Consider the following 9347-nt stretch of genomic DNA (forward strand, 5'->3'; position numbering starts at 1 on the left):
GCAACAGCCTAGGATAACTCTGCAGTAAAGACATACCCAACAAAGACTTTGTCAGGAAACCCTTCTGTTAAAACCACTTGCAGCAGGCATGGTGTGCTCCCACTGTGGCCTGTTGAGGGTATGTGCCATATCTACCCACCTCCTTACCTTGTGACATAGCCTCCAAAGCATGTGACAAAAATAACCACTGTTACTTTTCATTTGATCTTGCACCTCACTCTTCCCATACTTGCCTGCTTTTTGCTACAAGCTCTTCAGGGAAGGGACTTGTTTCTTTACGTGCTTGTGAAGCATTAGGTCTAGCTTTGATGTAATACAGTTATACTTAAACTGTATTTTCCACTGAATGCATCTGATGAAGTGAGCTGTAGCTCACGAAAGCTTAGGCTCAAATAAATTTGTTAGTCTCTAAGGTGCCACAAGTCCTCCTTTTCTTTAAACTGAATGGTATATCACCACTTGTGCCTGTCTAATTCCATCACAAAAGATTTTCTGCCTGTTGTGAAGGGTGGCAAAGAGGGAGGTGGCCCAAAGCATGTGAGGGAGCGAAAATGTCGACTCTGGCTCTACACCAACCGAGACTCCAGCCATTCCTTGTAATAAGGTGTTCAGATGCTGCCGTGGTGAGTGCAGAATAGATGCCTAGAAAGGGAGAGGGAAGTCTTGGTTTAATTCTGTGCTTTTCTGATCAAATCACAAAACTCATTCTCGCCCCTTGTCGCAGGCACAAGGAGGATTAGTAGAGCAAACAGCACAGTGACAAATAGAACCCCAACTTCTTTTCTGAGTCCATTTAACAAGTTTGGTCAGGGTGGTTAGACCAAAAAAGCCAAGAGGGAGACGATGCTGATGGTGATGAAAGGGGAAGAGCCAAAGATAATGGAGTGAAATAAGTTTATCACCTTGTAATGGACATGTTTCACTGCCAAGGATGATATAAAGCTGGAAAGGGAATGATGCAATTTTTGTGTGTCATACGTTCCCTGTTTCAGTGCAGCTCAACCAGACTCCAGCAAAGGGCCAGCACAACAGAAAAAATCCTTTTGTGGCTTATGAGCAGGGACAAGAGAGATCTGGTGGTATTTCTCCTCAATCTTGCTATGGGAGGGCAGGGAAAGGCACTAGCCAAAAGCTGCTGAATTTCTGCAACCGTTTCTCTTGTTGATATCTTTGTCTGGTTGGCTGCATTAGTATTTATTACATTGCCCTGAAGCGGGGTAGGTGACTGCCTCATAGTACAAATAGAAAAGGAGTACTTGTCCACGAGTACTCCTTTGCTTTTTGCGAATACAGACTAACACGGCTGTTACTCTGAAACCTGTCATAGTACAAATAACAAGTATTGGGCTCAACAGTGTTCACTTATGTAGTAGGGAAGCATAACTCCATCCTTTGTAGAAACCAATGGATGGAATTCTATGGACCGTGCTATGTTATAGGCAGGGCATCGGTCTAGATTATCATAATGGTTTCTTCTTGCCTTAAAATCTTGAGTCTATATAACAAGACAGATGGTGAAATCCTGGCCTCACTGAACTCATTGAAAACACCCATTGACTTCAATAGGGCCAGGATTTCGGCTGCAGTCCCCGCTCTAAAGAGCTTGCCGTCAAATGTTTCGAAAAAATGCTGCATGTGACAGCAACAGACAATGGGGCCCATACAAAAATACAGTAACCTGATTACCTAGGTAGGTGGTTGCATTCTGAAGGTAGAAATGAGTGTGTGAACATCCACACAATTATAAGTGCACGTAGATGTATGTGCCATATTGCAACAAGCACAAGAACCATTAGTGTAGCATACACGGACAGAGTTACGAACTCCTCGGGCACAGAGGTTTTTCATAACTCTGAAATGTTCTTAACTCTGAACAAAGCGTTTTAGTTCTTTCAAAAGTTTACAGCTGAGCATTGATTTAATTCAGCTTTGAAACTTTATGGCGCAGAAGAAAAATGCTGCTTTTACCCATCTTAATTTAAATGAAACAAGCACAGAAAATGTCCTTACCTTGTCAAATCTTTTTATAAACTTTCCCTTTATATTTTTCCCTTTATATTTATATTTCCCTTTAAATACACAATACTGTACTGTATTTGCTTTTCTTGCCATTTTTGGCTCAGCTGCTGCCTGATTGCATACTTCCGGAGGTAAATGAGGAGTGTGGTTGAGTGGTCAGTTCATAACTTCGGTGTTTGTAACTCTGTATGTACAATCCAGTTCACAGACATGGATACATATATATTTTTGTGTAAGCCCAGCAATCATTTCTTTATATGACCCTTCCTGTGGCTAAGTTTCATAGAAAACACACAAAATCTTAACATTGTCTCCATCATCCTACAAATGACACCTAAGGGTTCTCACTCTGTCCATGGGTATTTATTTTTAACTATTAATTTAGGGATGTTTTAACAGATTTGCATATCCTGGCCATGTAAATATCAGAGACTAACAATAATAATTAAAACCATAAGCTTTTGTTTAGAGAAGCATTACACTGTAATATAGTCATCAGATCTTTGTATTTAACAGGGCATTACCAAATTACAGAATAAGCATTTTAATTCTACCCATGATGCACAGAACGGTGACCTTATTACATCGAGTGAGATCTCTGATTACATATATTTAACAAAGCAGGCATGTCTATCAAATGTTAATATTAAAAAAAAGGGGGGGTGGGGACAGGTGTGCTGGTTTTTTTTGCAAGTGATTGTACTTTGGGGTTCTCACTGTGTTTATGGCATCGTTGGCATTCATTTTTGTTAACTGTTAAAGGAGGGTGGCAAAAACTGCTTGATAGAATATTTTCATAGACTATTCAACAATTATTGTATTGAAAATAACAGCTTCTTTCTATGGAATGTCAATTTGGGCAGGTTAACCTCTCCTTGCAGGGGATAAGTGCATTAGCTGGATATTTGTTAGCAAGATCAACTGTGAAATGCCTGACAATGTTGGCACTTAAGGGACCATAAGTAGTCTTCAATGCTAACAGCCCATTGAGGTAACTAGGGAAGGGAAGATAACACTTCTCTAATGGTATTCATTGTGAATGCAGAATCCCAAACCAGTTGGTCATGTTTGCATTATCAAGGCTAGTTACACAGTGGAATGGGCTAGAAAGCTACTTTTAAAAAAATTAAACTGTAGACGATCTAGAAATCTACCTGTGGACCCTAATGTCCTGAGCCTCACAGGTAGTCAGGCAACTGGGAATTAGGTGTCTAATGACCTGTGTGGATCTGGGCCTACAGGCTTGGGATTTGTGGGCTTTCCCATTTCTGCTGGTAGATTTCTAAGGTCCCTGCTCATGAGAGAGGACAACAAATATCACAGTGATGAAGTATTTTTGAGGGTTACCTCAATACTGAATGATAGACTATAATCAGGACTGGGGCCCCAGGATATAATAACCACGTGTGATTTTCCAACTCCAAAATGATTTCCCGCTGACCAGTAGCAATCTGGCATTGCAAGCTTCCATGGTGTGATTGCCACTTGCTTCGTTACTGTCAGTTGCAGCTCTCTTTCTGGTGCCCTTGGGTTGGACCAAGCTCAATGCAAATTCCGGAATCTGGCGTTGCACATCCAAAAGTCCATCATCCCAAGCCTGCATCACAAAGCTCATTTCTCAGGGCCAGAAGCAGCGCTACGCCATTAGCAGCGGCTCCAGGAACACTACCAACAATCTTAGATTGGTCCTCACTATGTCCCACCAAAATCTGACCACCTGGAAATCCTCATATTCCCCAAGGCTCTTCTTACAGCTCTGCAAATACCGGAGGATCACGTGTCCTGTGCTTGCAACATTCATGACAATAGTGCAGAGCTATGCAGGCTCTGTGCTTCATACCCAAAGCGATGACTAATGAGGGAAATGAAAGTCCTCAAAATAACGGAGGGATGTGCTAAATGAGAGACAAAACCTTTTGGATGATGTATGGGGCAGTGACCCAGCTTTTTATCGGCTGTAAGGGCAAGCGATTGGAGGGGAGGGGGCAGAGAGAAGCAAATGGGGGGCAGGGTCTTGGTGGGGGGTGGGAAGAGGCAGTGCGGGGTCTTGGGGAGAAGGGGAAGGGGGGTGGGGAGAAGGGGCTGTGCGGGCAGGCTGGGGGCCATGGTTTAGGCCTTAGGCTATCCCAAATAAAATATCTCAACACTTCCGCTATTTAAAGTAGGACTGGACACAGTACTAGAATATGTAGGGCATAATCCTTTATCAGTGGAGGGATGTACTGGCCCGTGATGGCTATTTTCCACATCTAATGGCTGTGAGTTCAGCTTGGACATTGAATATAGACTGGTCAAAAAGAAAAGGAGGACTTGTGGCACCTTAGAGACTAACCAATTTATTTGAGCATAAGCTTTCGTGAGCTACAGCTCACCACAGTGTTCTCTGGGTCTGTATCCCAGAGCTCTCTGATGTGTGCACTGTGGGAGATTTTCTATCCATGTTGTGGAATGCCTGTGGAGACCTGTGGGTACTAGCGGGGGGGACAGGGGGCAAACTGCCGTCATCTCTATTGTTGATAAGGTCTCAGCATTTGAGTTTACAACTCTGCAGGGGACAGGCTGGTTTGTAACAGAAACGAACTTTTTATTGATTTCTTTTCAACCCCCAAAAGTGCTTCTACTCAGGACAGTGCTTGGCATTTCAATTAAAAAAAAAAAACAAATCAAATTACTGAATTTAAATGTTGGGCTTCAACTCATCCCATGTCCTTTAACAACATGCATTTCATTAAAACAAAAGGAATGGTTTTCTCTGTCTACCCTTGACGACGGTAAAATGGAAAACTGAAGTGATGCTCTTCAACAGACCAAAGAAAAGGCGAGATAATGCAACAAAATTCACTGCCTATATTTCACCAGCACTACCCCATATGCTATTTTTTGCCTGCCTGTTGGAAATTTATCTAATTTCTACTGCAATTCCGTAATGGGAACAACGTGTAGCTGGGTTTGTTGCTTCTGTGCTGCATCTGTTTGAATCCACTAGCAGCTGCAAAATTCCAGGAGCGCTGTCTTTTCATGACTCAGTGACCATGTAATTGGCCATGGGATTTATTCAGCCCTTTCATTCTATTCGAATCTACGTATAGCATATTCTTACAGAAGTGCACTGGTTACATTCTATAGATTTATGCTGTGCCTTACGGAACGCGAACAGTTTGCAAGCTGTCTCTCTCGCAGAGGCAGCACACAACATCATCATAACAGGTGCCTTTGTGCTTGCATCCAGCCTAACTCTTAAATGTTTAAAATGCACACTGCGGGCTCAGCGCATGAGAGACCTGGCCTTTTTAAATGCAGGGCACTGGGTTTGTTTTCTGTGTCTCTTTTGGCTGGTGCCTGAAGTCAGCGGAGGTCATACAGCCGTTTGTGCACCACTCCAGGCCAGTCACCAAGCCGGCGAGCAAAAATCAGCGCAAGACCATGCAGAGATTTAGCTGCCAGGTAGCCCAAAAGGCTTTTCAGTGATGTCCCGGTATCACAACACAGGCAGTTTGAAGTGTTAAGGCTCTCTTGGGCCTTCCCCACCCAGTTGCTGGGAGTTCTGGGTGTGGAAGGAATGCTGGGTTGGGTGCTTATCTCGTTATCTTAGCTTGTTGTGTTTCGAGTTGGTAGCCTGAGTGGTGATGTGATTGGGAAAGATTGACTGGGAGAGGTCAGCTACTGGGCTGACAGAAACCAGGGGTGTCATTTGCTATGGGGCAAGAGAGGCAGTTGCTTCACCCGATCTTGGTGTTCTCCCTGACCCCATCCTGACTTTGCAGGATATAATTCCATATAATGTTCTATACTTGACACAACTTCTCTTTCTCCCCCACCCCCCTGAATTTTTCTGAAATGACGCCCTTATAGAAATTGGCAGGGAGGGAAGCAGAAATGGGGCTGATTAATTGAATGCTGTGGTCCAAATTCTACCCTTCTCTTGAATCCATGCAATCCAGTTGAAGTTATATCCTTCTGGATGTCAGATGTGGCTTTCAAGTCAAGAAGCAGAGCTTTAAATTAGAGAGAGAGGCCAGAACTGGAAACTCTCTGGTCTTCTGACCTATCCAGAGGCCAGGACAGCCAGCACTTTTAGGCTGGAGTTGGGACTTCTGGCCGTAATAGCCAAAGTTCTGATCTCAGTTGCCTTCAGCTTTTTACAGAAGTATGAATGAGGTCAGAATCTAGCAAAATGTTCTTTCACCAAGCAGTCATTTCCCAAGCACTGGTATCTTCTTTTCCCACGGGGGAATTGTTGAAAACAGCATCAGGATCTCAGCAGCATCCATCACCAGACTGGTACAAAACCACCAAGGCCTGCTCTGCACAGGCAAACAGATATTATTGCAAGCTGATTGGGTGGGGGCAGAAACAAAAGGGACAATTTCAATAGCAAAAGCACCTTTTCTGTGGGAGAAATTGTGATTTTTGGTCCAGGTAGATTTGTGGAAATTCCACCGTTTCTGCTGCAGAATGACCGAATTGTGTGCCAGAACCAAACTGATTAGTTGTTTCTAGAACACTAGGCCAGATCCTCCATCTCAAGCCTGGGACTTTTGTCACTGACTTTATTAGCAGGAGGAGCAAGCCCAGTGTGATGTGGGGTTGGGGGAGGGGTCCATGGCACCTAGCTGAAGGAGCAGCCTTACCTGTATCTTTGAGCCGGCTCTATACAAGACGGGTCTACTGGCAATATTTTCTGCAACTTAACTAAAAAGATAAAACTGACTTAGTGACATCATCACAAGCCTCTACAGTGGGCACAGGTAAAGGTGCTTATGTAGATATAATTTGGTTTGGGACCAAAGTAGTTAAATGTGGTGCAAAAACTGAGTGCAGACAAGCCCTGGGGCTACCAGTCTGTCCCCTGTACTAGCACCAAATGCATAAAGAAAACGAATGTAATTCTGGTGAAAGACAAACTGGGCAGTGAATTGAAGTTTGGTCGGGGGTTGGTTGGTTTCTGCTAAAACTGACAACAGCCCTTAGTGAGCTGTAGCTCACGAAAGCTTATGCTCTAATAAATTGGTTAGTCTCTAAGGTGCCACAAGTCCTCCTTTTCAATTTTAACAGGTTCTGTTCTAGCCTACATGGAGCTTAGAGTGCCACTCAACTGGTTCAACTGAGCTCAAGATATAATCCTGCACCTGTACCAGGAAACCGGTTCAGATTAATTTGGGTTAAGCCGGCACTTGTTAGCGAATCCCAATCTAAACTTGACCATTGCTCCTACTTGTGGGCAAGGCTTTCTCCAGCAGAAGGGCCAGCAACATTTGTTTTCATAGACTTTTAAATACTGCACCCAGGGCCACCAGCGAATTACTAGTACAGCCTGCTGCCATGAACCAGCTCCCTTTGATCTCTGGATCACACTGTCCGACCTTGCCTCTGGAACCAAACTAGGTAGTGGAAAGATTATAGACAATGACCCTGTAATGCACAGAGGGCAGTTTTCAAAAGAACTCAGCATTGGCCTAACACAAGGAGAGTTTTACTATTGACAGTGCTGAATTTATCTCACCTGTACGGATCATCTGCATGTGCTCCCCCAATAGGAGTTGACTATCCCCCTAACGAAGGCCTCATCTGTGCAGGGGTTTTTGTACCAGTGCAGACCACTCAATTAGCGCAGTCCATCTGTCTTGGGGGGTTCTGAAACGGCTTAAGCTAATGGGAAGTTTTAGCATATATAAAAAAAAAAAGTAAACGCAGTCCTTTGCTAACGTTTCTTTTTAGATCCCCCACAGTCTTCAGACCAGCTCAGCTCCAGCGGCACAGAATGAAGCTGGCCCATAATTATGAGGCCACGTCTACACTTATGTAGGCAAAATTTATGTCGCTCCTGGTCTGCACAGCGCTTTGTGGGTGGGAGACCTAGAGCGGCTACACAAGTGATCTTACAGTGGGGCAGGTGCATCAGTACAGCTGTGCCATTGTAAATCCACTAGTGTAGACGTGACCTATGTTTGGAATTTTTCCACCCACAAACTAGTTTTCAAAGTTTAAAAGGGTAGATTGGGCACTAATCACAGCCCAAGTATGTGCTAAGTGTCACTGAGCTAAGGCAGACATTAGAGTTCTGTCTCAGGAGACTACTCATTATGTACATCCAAAGAAGCGTGTAAGATAGCATCAGCATTCAGATCTTCATACTTTGGACTTCTATAATGCATTCCATCTGAAGATGATCTCAAAGCACTTTGCAGTTGTTAATGAACGGAATGTCAGGTGCTTAGGTTAAAAATTGTTATTAAAGCTAATGTTAAAATTATATAATACACAGGTTGGGAAAAGAGTGTCTGTTTTGAGCTTATGCTCAAATAAATGTGTTAGTCTCTAAGGTGCCACAACTACTCCTGTTCATCTGAGTATAGTGCTTGTATTATCCACAAATACAAAGTTTTGTTTTTAAAAGTCATATGATACATATAGTACATAATCAGCAATAACCCAAATTTAGATGAATAAATTTAAGACTACAGCTTAGATATTAGCATCCAAGTATTCAGGTACATCACTCATGAGAAGTTGTACAGAGTTGGTCGTGGAAAGCAAAATTATATCAATGAGTGAAGATTGTCCATCAGTAATTGAGAATTAGGGTAGGTTGTCCATTTAGAAAATACACTCCATCAAGGAAGTATTTTAGTTATTTTCCTTACTGTGCTTCTCATCAGCACTCCAGCTCATCCCTCCTGGTATTGCTGATGTCCGGTGAGGTGTTCTATGCAGATGTCCCTAGAGCATCTGATGGCATCCGACACCATGAGTTGCCGCATCAGCTGATGGATTGTAGCGTTGACCAATTCCGCATTCTTTCAACACTCGCTCGTTACTAGGGTCCCGTGCGCCCAAGGCTACGGTGATGGGTGGTCAGATTAGATAGACAGATTACAGTACCGTGCAGGGATGTTGTGCAGATAAGTATCATGGTGCTTCTTTTACACACAGGACAACTGAGCCTCAGAGAGCCTAAGGCCAAAATGGTCCAGCTTAGAGGTTTAAAGGGCTTTAAATGCACACAACTTGTACTAGTTTTAGCAAAAGCAACTTAATATCACACCTTTAGATGAACCAGTGCAACCGTGTGTAGGCTAGGCCTTAGTCACCTACATCCATGCATCAGGCAGCCACACATAACTTCTCTCCCCTTCAATGGGTGTTGAGTGTTCTCTGCACCTCGGAAGCTCAGGCCACTGATTTAGCTGACTGATTATGGATTTAGGTGTCTAAATTCACACACAAGTTTTAAAATTGTGATATAAATGACTTGATCAAGGTCGAGCAGAAAGTCTGTGGCAAAGCTAGGAACAGAACCCCACTCCCCTGTTCCTGAGCAACTAGGC

Source organism: Lepidochelys olivacea (assembly GCF_965140295.1).
Source record: "Lepidochelys olivacea isolate rLepOli2 genome assembly, chromosome: 9".
In the NCBI taxonomy this organism is placed as follows: Eukaryota; Metazoa; Chordata; order Testudines; family Cheloniidae; genus Lepidochelys; species Lepidochelys olivacea.